Here is a 10407-nt window from a genome sequence, read left to right on the forward strand (position 1 = left end):
CTCAAAATTCTCCAAGCCAGGCTTCAGCAATATGTGAACCGTGAACTTCCAGATGTTCAAGCTGGTTTTAGAAAAGCCAGAGGAACCAGAGATCAAATTGCCAACATGCGCTGGATCATCAAAAAAGCAAGAGAGTTCCAGAAAAACATCTATTCCTACATTCCTTAGGATTATATAACAATAATGTATCCTGCTTGAGGACAGTTTCTGGAAAAAACCTTCTGGCTAATCCTGTTATCTTAAAACGTAAATTATGAGAGTGGGTCTAGTAAGGTCTTTACAACCTCCAGACATTCTTTTGATTCACTGCAACAACTGATTAAAAGTATATAACTCCATTGATAACAACAGTGAGGGGGCACTCTTTCTGCCCTATTCTGAAGTCTGTGTCAGAAGCTTTCTCTATATCTTTTATACTTTAATAAAACTTTATTACACAAAAAGTTCTGAGCGATCAAGACTTGTCTCTGGCCCCAGATTGAATTCTTCTCCTCTGGAGGCTAAGAATCCCGGCATCTTTCGTGGTTCAGCAACAACCTTTCATTTTGGGGACCCCGGACTTCTTATCAACCTGCCTAGGAATGGACTCTCTCACTGTGGCATCATGTTACAGCAGCCTAAGAAACTGATATATTATTACCTCGTACACACCAGCCTCAGAAGACTTCATCAGAATTACAATTAGTCTGGCCCTTGGTGCAGAACTGGAGCTTTTAAGAAGACCCAAATGTAGAAGTCCAGCTCAGGAAGAATACCAAGATGCTCAAAGAAGATGGCCACAGAAAGTAACCATTCAGTGCAGATTAGCAATGCCAGGTGGATGTCCATAAAGTATGAGTAAGAATGACACACAAGGTAACACCTAGATTTCCAATCTGGCAACTGGCACCAGGGAGTCAGTATCAGCAATCCAGTTCCTAGTTCCTACAGGGGGATTGGTTAGGGCCAAGCATTAGTTCCAGAGGGACTCCAGCAGAGAGTTGGACACGACTGAGCGACTAACACTTTCACTTTTCACAAAGATCTAGGGATAGGAATCTAATAACGAAAACCAGGCACCATCTAGGGGCCTGGTCTCAGGAATATGTTAGAAACCAGATTGCTAGGGCTGGGCCTTGACTGAGGACAGAACAGTGGTAGGACTGACTCACTGCTGGTCCTCAGAAGTCTGGCTGGAGCTGGGACCACTATGCATTCCACCTCTTCTTGCTGCAAATGGAAAATGGTGCCGGGGCAGGACAGCTGACAGTGCCCACGATGTCCACTTCTCAGTTCAACACTGTGTGACAGGGGTGGCTTTCTCTTTCTTTGCTTGCTTCCCAAGTCTCTCCCAGGTTCTGATGTTTTGTTATTCTGTGAAACTGAACCCCAAGTAAGGACAACCTTTCCATTCACTGGATAAAATGGGTCACAAACACTGCAGTATGATTCTGCATTTTGAAAGGATATTGAAGTAATAACCTAGGAGATAAAATAGACGCACTGAAATTTTCAATATCAACTCTTCTTCTAAATGCATTTTGAAGCACAGATAGTTTCCCTTAAAACGTCCTTCAATCATACACCCAAACATTCCACTTTAAAAAACTGTCAGCATACGTGTCAAATTTGTATTTGATTACTTTTGAAAATGAGATGTAAACCAGATTTTAATTGAGTTTCTCCTGATTCTAGAATAGAAATCTCCTTCAGATGTAGCTAAATGAGTGGTATTTCTAGCCATGGATTAATCTGGGGAAAATATTATTGGATCTAATCAGGTTAGATTTATAGACTTAATTTCTTTTCTTTTTATAGGACTTCTTTTAAGTCAGAGCTCCTGCTTTAGAATCAAGGAGATTTTCCAGTCCTTTATATATTATGGAGAAACTGTAATTCTGAAAAACTCAGCTCCTTACCATGTTTCCCAAAATGTTCTTATCCCATATTCTTGGAAATCAGGAATTAGCACATTAGCTCTAACAACCCCCCACATGCATGGAAACAGTTACCTATATCCACTCTGTCTCTAAGATTTCAATTACATAGATGATTAAAACAGTCAAGGTCATTTTATACACACTGAAAGAAGAAATTAATTCTCAGACTTTCTCGATGGAATCTAAACTGAAGCACCTAACACTCTGTAAACGCTGGCTCTTCCAACAGCTGCAAGGGAGAATTAAATTCCTCTTCCCCACAGAAATAGTAGGAATCAGTGAAAGATTAATGTATAAAAGGTCAAAGAGAAGCAAAGGCTATCAGAGTTCTATGTGGATCAACCGCTGATAGATGGTGGGTAAAATTATGAGAGGGCCCAGAAGACAACAAAACTGATCACTTGGAACTTATCAAGGGGAAGTTAAATAGCAGTTTTCTGTTTTCCTATTTTGGTGGATATCAAGTGAACCTGTGCACATGATGAAAATAAACTTCTGAGGCGGCTACAATAACTCATTTATCCTCATGGCCCTTTTGCCCACACTGTCGTCTCCACTACCCAACCTATTTCAAAATGATCACTTTCTGAGTTCTTATGGAAAGCACTCTAATGTTTAAATAACTTTGCTCTATCCACTAACCACTCTATTTAGGACATTCTCTATTGATTTCTAATTTTATGACATCATATTAAAACCCAATGAAAGAAGAGACTTTATTAAGTTTACTGTGATACTGATACCCTTTTGCTTTCAAAACCAATAGATTTATTTCTATTTATATATTTGTATACTTAAGTAATCTTAATTCCCTATTTCTTGGCCTAAAATTTGAGCGGGATGTTGAACATTTTAGATAAGAATATTCATCAGTTCAGTTCAGTCGCTTAGTCACGTCCAACTCTTTGCGACCCCATGAACTGCAGTACACCAGGCCTCCCTGTCCATCACCAACTCCCAGAGTTTACCCAAACTCATGTCCATTGAGTCTGTGGTGCCAGCCAACCATATAATCCTCTGTCGTCCCCTTCTCCTCCTGCCCTCAATCTTTCCCAGCATCAGGGTCTTTTCCAGTGAGTCAGTTCTTCACATCAGATGGCCAAATTATTGGAAGCTTCAGTTTCAGCATAGTCCTTCCAATGAATATTCAGGACTGATTTCCTTTAGGATTGACTGGTTGGATCTCCTTGCAGTTCAAGGAACTCTCAAGAGTCTTCTCCAACACCACAGTTCAAAAGCATCAATTCTTCGGCACTCAGCGTACTTTGTGGTCCAACTTCCACACCCATACATGACTACTGTAATAACCACACCTTTGACTAGATGGACCTCTGTCAGTAGAGTGATGTCTGCTTTCTAATATGCTGTCTAGGTTGGTGATAGCTTTTCCTCCAAGAAGCAAGCATCTTCTAATTTCATGGCTGCAGTCACCATCTGCAGTGATTGTGGAGCCCCCCGAAAATAAAGTCTATCACTTTCCATCATTTCCCCATCTATTTGTCATGAAGCGGGACCAGATGCCATGATCTTAGTTTTCTTAATGTTGAGTTTTAAACCAGCTTTTTCATTCTCCTCTTTCACTTTCATCAAGAGGCTCTTCAGTTCCTCTTTGCTTTCTGCCATAAGGGTGGTGTCATCTGCATAACTGAGGTTATTAATATTTCTCCTGGCATCTTGATTCCAGCTTGTGCTTCATTCAGTCTGGAATTTTGCATGATGTACTCTGCATATAAGTTAAATAAGCAAGGTGACAATATACAGTCCTGATGTACTGTTTTCCCAGTTTGCAACCAGTCCATTGCTCCATGACCGGTTCTAATCGTTGCTTATTGTTCTGCATACAGATTTCTCAGGAGGCAGGTAAAGTAGTTTGGTATTCTCATCTCTTGAAAAATTTTCCACAGTTTGTTGTGATCCACACAGTCAAAGGATTTAGCATAGTCAATGAAGTACATGTTTTTCTGGAATTCTTTTGCTTTTTTGATGATCCAATGGATGTTGGCAATTTGATCTCTGGCTCCTCTGCCTTTTCTAAATCCAGCTTGAGCATCTGGAAGTTCATGGTTCATGTACTGTTGAAGCCTGGCTTGGAGAATTTTGAGCATTACTTTGCTAGCATGTGAGCTGAGTGCAATTGTGCAGTACTTTGAACATTCTTTGGCTTTGCCTTTCTTTGGGATTGGAATGAAACTGATCTTTTGCATTCCTGTGGACACTGCTGAGTTTTCCAAATCTTCTGGCATATTAAGTGCAGCATTTTAACAGCATCATCTTTTAGAGATGATGATTAAAGAATATCCATATGCATCTCTAACTCTCTGTTCTCCAAATCATTTGTCTCCCATATGTGTCAGTTTTTTCTTTATTTTAACATGTACACAATATTTATCTTCAATTGTGTAAAACAAAGAGACCAAATAAGTATACATATATTCAATGTAGAAAGGGGTTTATTCTAAAAACTGAAAACCAGTAACTGGCATCGAACTGTGACGCTAGAGACTCTTGAGAGTCCTTTGGACAACAAGGAGATCAACCCAGTCAATCCTAAAGGAAATCAACCCTGAATATTCATTGGAAGGACCGCTGCTGAAGCTGAAGCTCCAATACTTTGGCCACATGATGCAAAGAGCTGACTCAATAGAAAACACCCTGATGCTAGGAAAGACTGAAGGCAGGAGGAAAAGCGGGGGTGGGTGACAAAGAATGAGACAATTGGATGACATCACTGACTCAATGCACATGAGTCTGACCAAACTCCTGGAGATAGTGAAGGACACGGAAGTCTGGCATGCTGCAGTCCATGGGGGTTGCAAAGAGTCAGACATGACTTTGTGACTGAACAACAAAACTGGCATTGACCGTATTATTACATGTAAATACTTCAGGACCAAGTAAAACCAGTAACAGGCAGATGTTAAATTTCCTATTCTACAGATGAACTTTCAGGCTTCCTGTTCACTTAGAGGAAAGATTACCTAGGTTAACAGTCAAATAGTCTGTGTCAATTACTAAAATAATGCCATATTCTTGATTGCTTCATGTTTGGACCATGATTTTCCTTAACAGTTTCCCCCCCGCATCACCCCTCCATCAAGTTTTAACTGTTCTTCTTTATTGTTGAGAAAGATAGCCCCTCTTTACCACATTAATAATATCAAGTAACTGATTAGTCATTGGATACTTCTTGGAATCTACGGCATACTTCTCAAAAAAATATTCTTTGTGGAGCTTCCTATATATGATCTCCAGTGTCCTTCGTGGATTTCTCTGAATTGGATTCCTCAGTCAGCTCCACTGTTTCTTCTTTCTCATTTGTCCCACTTTCATGATTATTTCTCAGTTTTCTTGAGTACATACAAATTTAAACAATTTTCTCAGGAGACTGCAAAGTAGAATTTCTGAAAATGGGAGCTGATTGATAACTTAGATGTGTCTAGGATGGGTTTCACTCCAAACTTTGAAGGCATTGGTCATTTGTAGTCTAGAATCCACTATTGATGAGAAATGTAAAGTCAGTGTAACTCCTATTTTACATATAACCTCCTATTTTACATATAACCTTTATTCTTTAACCTCCAGAATTGTATAGATTTTTCCCTTGGCATGGTGTTGAATTTCCTCTTTCTTTCAAGACTGATCCCTGGAGCCATCTTCTGGGCATTCCCAAGGTTGTAACGGGCTTGCTTCTGTATGGCTGCTTCTTTCTGGACCCAAAAGAATTTTTACAGATTTAATATCAGCTTTTATTTTAAGACCTCAGATCTAGATATCTTACTTCCTGTTCAGAAGAATTAATCAATATTTGCAGGTAAGAGTTTAATCTTGTGTCCAGTTGAACAGTCTTGTATGTTGTCCAAATATGTCTTCCAAGCACTTCAGAGCAATGGATTTGCACACTCAGAGTTTTGTTAATAATAGTATTAGTAAATTAAAGTTAATTATTTATTAATTTTTTAATATAAAAATATTTTGCAGGGAACATCCATAGGTTTGGGCAGGGACACTGCCCCGGGGGTGAGTGCTGGGAAATTCAGGCTGTACTGAACTCGATTACGATGTGTAGCATTTTTTTCTGTTTGCTTTTCTAGCATACCTCTGCTTTTGAGCTATCCCTTACTTCTAGGGTCCACATGTCCCCTTATTTATGCTCGTATCTCACAGCCGTTGGTGCTGCCTCGTGCAACATTTGGTTTCAGGTGGACACTTGTGGTGGGTACCACACAGGTGTGATCAGTGGCGCTCCTCCTGCAGACACTGTTGCCGTCTCTGACATCTGGGAAGGATGGCGCCTGAGAGTGGGCCCCTTCCCCGCACAGGGAATGAGGTGTTGGCTTGGCGGGAGCTGGTGGAAAGGTGGGGGTGCCAGAACACAGAGCATTTTCTCCAGGACCTCCGGCTTTGCTGAGGCAGCTCACTGCATTGCCTCTTGATTTTTCCTGGGAATTAGATGCAGAGCTGCTCCTGCTGGGTGGCAGGGGGATAGAGGAGGAGGAGGAAACGGTAGGAAGGATGAAGAGTGTGCTGCAGGGGCTCTGTCAACAAACACTGAGTATGTCTGTGATCAGAAGCTCCACTTCTCACTCCCAGCTTCGCTGACTCTCAGGTTTGAGCCAGGAGGCCTCCCTCTGCCCTAACCCTTCTCGCCTCCTCAGCAAGCTCCTCTGTCCCAAGGTAGGCTGCTTGCCTCTTTACACCATCTATTCACAGTCCACTTCCTCTCCTCTTCACTGCTGTTGGGTCTCATGGAGTAGGAAAAATAAATACCTACATTTGAGCAGACATTAAAAGAGAAAGTCCCTTTGAGGTTTAGCATATACATACTACTAGATACTAAACAGATAATCAATAAGGACCTACTGTATAGCACAGGGAACTCTAGTCAATATCCTGTAATAATCTAAATTGCAAAAGAATCTGGAAAAGAATGTATATATGTATAATGGGATAACTTTGCTGTATACCTGAAACTAACACCACAGTGTAAATCAACTGTACTCCAATATAGAACAAAATTTAAATAAAAAAATAGAGAAGTCTTTCCAAGTTGTAATTATTTAAAGGTTTCAGATTTTAACGTCAGCCACAGAACCTGACTTGACTTTGGAGTGTCTTGGAGACTTTACAGAGAGAACATATTCATTAGACACATTGTTGTTCAGTCACTAAGTCATGTCCAGGTCTTTGTGATCCCATGGACTGCAGCACACCAGGCTTCCCTGTCCTTCACTATCCCCTAGAGTTTGGGCAAACTCATGTCCATTGAGTCGATGATGCCATCCAACCATCTCTGTCACCCCCGTCTCTTCCTACCCTCAATCTTTCTCAGCATCAGGGTCTTTTCCAAAGAGACAGATTTTCACATCAGGTGGCAAAATTATTGAGCCTCAGCTTCAGCATCAGTCCTTCTAAGGAATATGTCCTCTCTATTAAGTCCTCAATAACAGTTCTCTTGGTTGCCCAGAAAAGTGTCACAGGATCAAGAACCAGGGCTGGCCCCATACGTATCTATCTGTATCTATGTACATGTCTGTATTTATTTGATCACTGTACCTCTAAAACCTAGCACAATGTGCCTAGAATTCAGCAGATTCTTGTAGATACCTTGCTTAATATCATGTAAATAATGTAATACTTGTGTAATATCACACAGAAATTAATACATGACTGAATGGTGACCACCTTCTTTAATTGAAAACCCTTTTAAAGTTATAGGAAGAAGCACCAGGAGCAACAAAAGAATATAAAATGCATTCTGTGCTCTCAAGAAATGGAAGTAAATCAACTTCTGTGTAGAATTAAAAGTACTATGTAAGCAACAGGCAATATACTGCTGGAGCCCAAACAGGTGACTCCTAACAGTTTTAGCTTAATGACTAAAGGATGATACAAAGCACTACATGAATTAGTTACATCTAAATGATTTAGTACCTGATAGTTGCAAAGCTTCCCAACGCTTGTTCCTGACTCCCCACTGTTTAAGCTGTCAGGGACCCAGACTACATAGTGCCCACAACTGACACACGGATCCCCTGAAACTGTTTTAGTTTTATGGGGAAAATTCAACCTTGTGATTAAGTGTCCTTGGTCTCTGTTTTCAATCCCTCATTATTTGCTACCTTTAGAAGTATTATTTCTTGCTAGTCATCCAGGTAACACACACTCCTACAAGGACTGCTAAATGATGCTTAGCAGTAACAGCTACAAAGAAACCTGTTAGCCCTCGTTCATCAGAAGCCATTCACAAAGTGCTTTAAAAGTTCAAAGGTAACATTAATTTGGGTCGTATTTTTCCCAGTCACTCAAAGCCAGCAAGAAGGCAAGGATTAAAAGGAAAGGAAATCCTTTTATCCCACGCCAGACTCTTTTTCCAGTATGCTTTGTCAGAGGGCTTCAGGTTCCTTCTAAGTGTGAGTGGATGAATCCCCTGATTGAGACAGTGATGCTCTGCTTCTTCTGAGCTATGGTGCCTTTTCCTCCTCTCATCCACTTTGCACCTCCTGTCTCTTGTTTTTCTCCTTAGGCCTCCTGACTCAATCCCTTAGGGGCACAAATCTTCACTGGACCTTGCCCCAGGGGATCTTGATACACATTTCATGTAAATTCAATTGCTTTCTTATTACAAGTAAGATTTAGTTCTCTGTTTTTCTTCTGCATGGAGAGATTCAATACTTATAGTCTAACACAGTGGTCTCCAACCTTTTTGCACCAGGGACTGTGTCACGAAAGACAGTTAGCCCAGGGTGGAGAGGGAAGTTTCAAGATGACTCTCGTAAAGAGTGAACAACCTAGACCCTCGCCTGCACGGTGCACAGAAGGGTCCACACTCCTAGGAGAGTCTAAAGCCACCAGCGATCTGACAGGAGGTGGATCAATGTGGAGTGGCTGTAAGTGCAGATGAAAATTCCTTCCCTAGCCTGCAGCTCTCCTCCTGCTGTGCCGCCAGGTTCCTAACAGATCACAGACCAGCAGTGGTCCCAGGCCCAGGGGTTGGGGTCCCCTCATCTAAGAAATCAGAGATGCCCAATTTTTTCCAGTTGGCAAAGAGAAGTACAAATACCGAACAAATAGCCTTCTCTTTGAAACATGCAGTAGCTGACCTCACTTTTTAGACAAGCCCACTAGATAGAGCTCACTGTTAATCCATGTGTGTGTGTGTGTGTATGTGTGTAATTACACTGCACACAAAGCATCACGCTGACTATCTATGTGTTGACTTTCAGACACCATTTGCCCAGGGAACCTTTCTGGTTAAACATCTGGACACAAAGCAAAACTGTATCAATACATCTGGAAGGAATGCTCCTTTGAGGCATTTAATAAATTATATTTCATTGTGTAATTATACTTTATTTCTCTCAACAACATGTAAGCTCCATAAGGGCATGCAGCACATGTCTTTGTTTTTGACATCTGTGTATCTACTGAAAGTGTTAAATCTACACTTACCAATAAACACACAAACCAACTCAGCATAATGAGAAGGATAACAACATAAATGGCAAAAGTAGTACACATATCGGAGAAGGCAATGGCACCCCACCCCAGTACTCTTGCCTGGAAAATCCCATGGACGGAGGAGCCTGGTAGGCTGCAGTCCATGGGGTTGTTAAGAGTCAGACATGACTGAGCGACTTCACTTTCACTTTTCACTTTCATGCATTGGAGAAGGAAATGGCAACCCACTCCAGTGTTCTTGTCTGGAGAATCCCAGGGACGGGGAAGCCTGGTGGGCTGCCATCTATGGGGTCCAACAGAGTCAGACACGACTGAAGTGACTTAGCAGCAGCAGTAGCAGTAGTACACATATATTAAGTAGATGCCTTGTGCCAGAGCTATGGTCTGGATGCTTGTATTCCCTCAAAATTCACATGTTTAACCCCTCAAATAGGATGTGGGGCCTTTGGGTGATGCTTATATCAAGAGGGTGAAGCCCTCATGAGTGGGATTAGCACTCATCACAGACCCCACAGAGCTCCCTGCCGCCTCCCCCATGTACGGACACAATGAGAAGGAGCGACTCCACCTGAGCTAGAAAGAGCACCTTCCCCAGGACAAGACCATGCTGGCACCTGGACCCTGGGCCTCCCAGCCCCTGGAACTGTGAGAAAACGAATTTCTTTTGTGTATAAGCTACTTAGTCTGTGGAATTTTGTTACAGGAGCCCAAACAGACTAGCAGAGCCATTCAAGTGTTCAATTGTTACATGATACATGTAACTGATAAAACTGAGCAAGTGAATACTCGGGATATAGTCAAAACGCTGCTTTCTTATATTTATTTCATGAAGATCACCTTCCTTGACCGGGAAGGTCGCTATATGGCTTCCTCTCCTGGGAAAATGGCTCTTCCCTGATTACTCGTCCCCTTCTCATCCCTCTAGAGCCTGGAAGATATAAAATGGGTTCTTTCACCTCTTCTTTGATTTATATATATATATATATAAATATATATATATATATAAATATATATATAAATACATATATAC

The sequence above is a fragment of the Bison bison genome, unplaced genomic scaffold, assembly GCF_000754665.1.
Source record: "Bison bison bison isolate TAMUID 2011002044 unplaced genomic scaffold, Bison_UMD1.0 scf7180017864300, whole genome shotgun sequence".
NCBI classification, from domain to species: domain Eukaryota; kingdom Metazoa; phylum Chordata; class Mammalia; order Artiodactyla; family Bovidae; genus Bison; species Bison bison.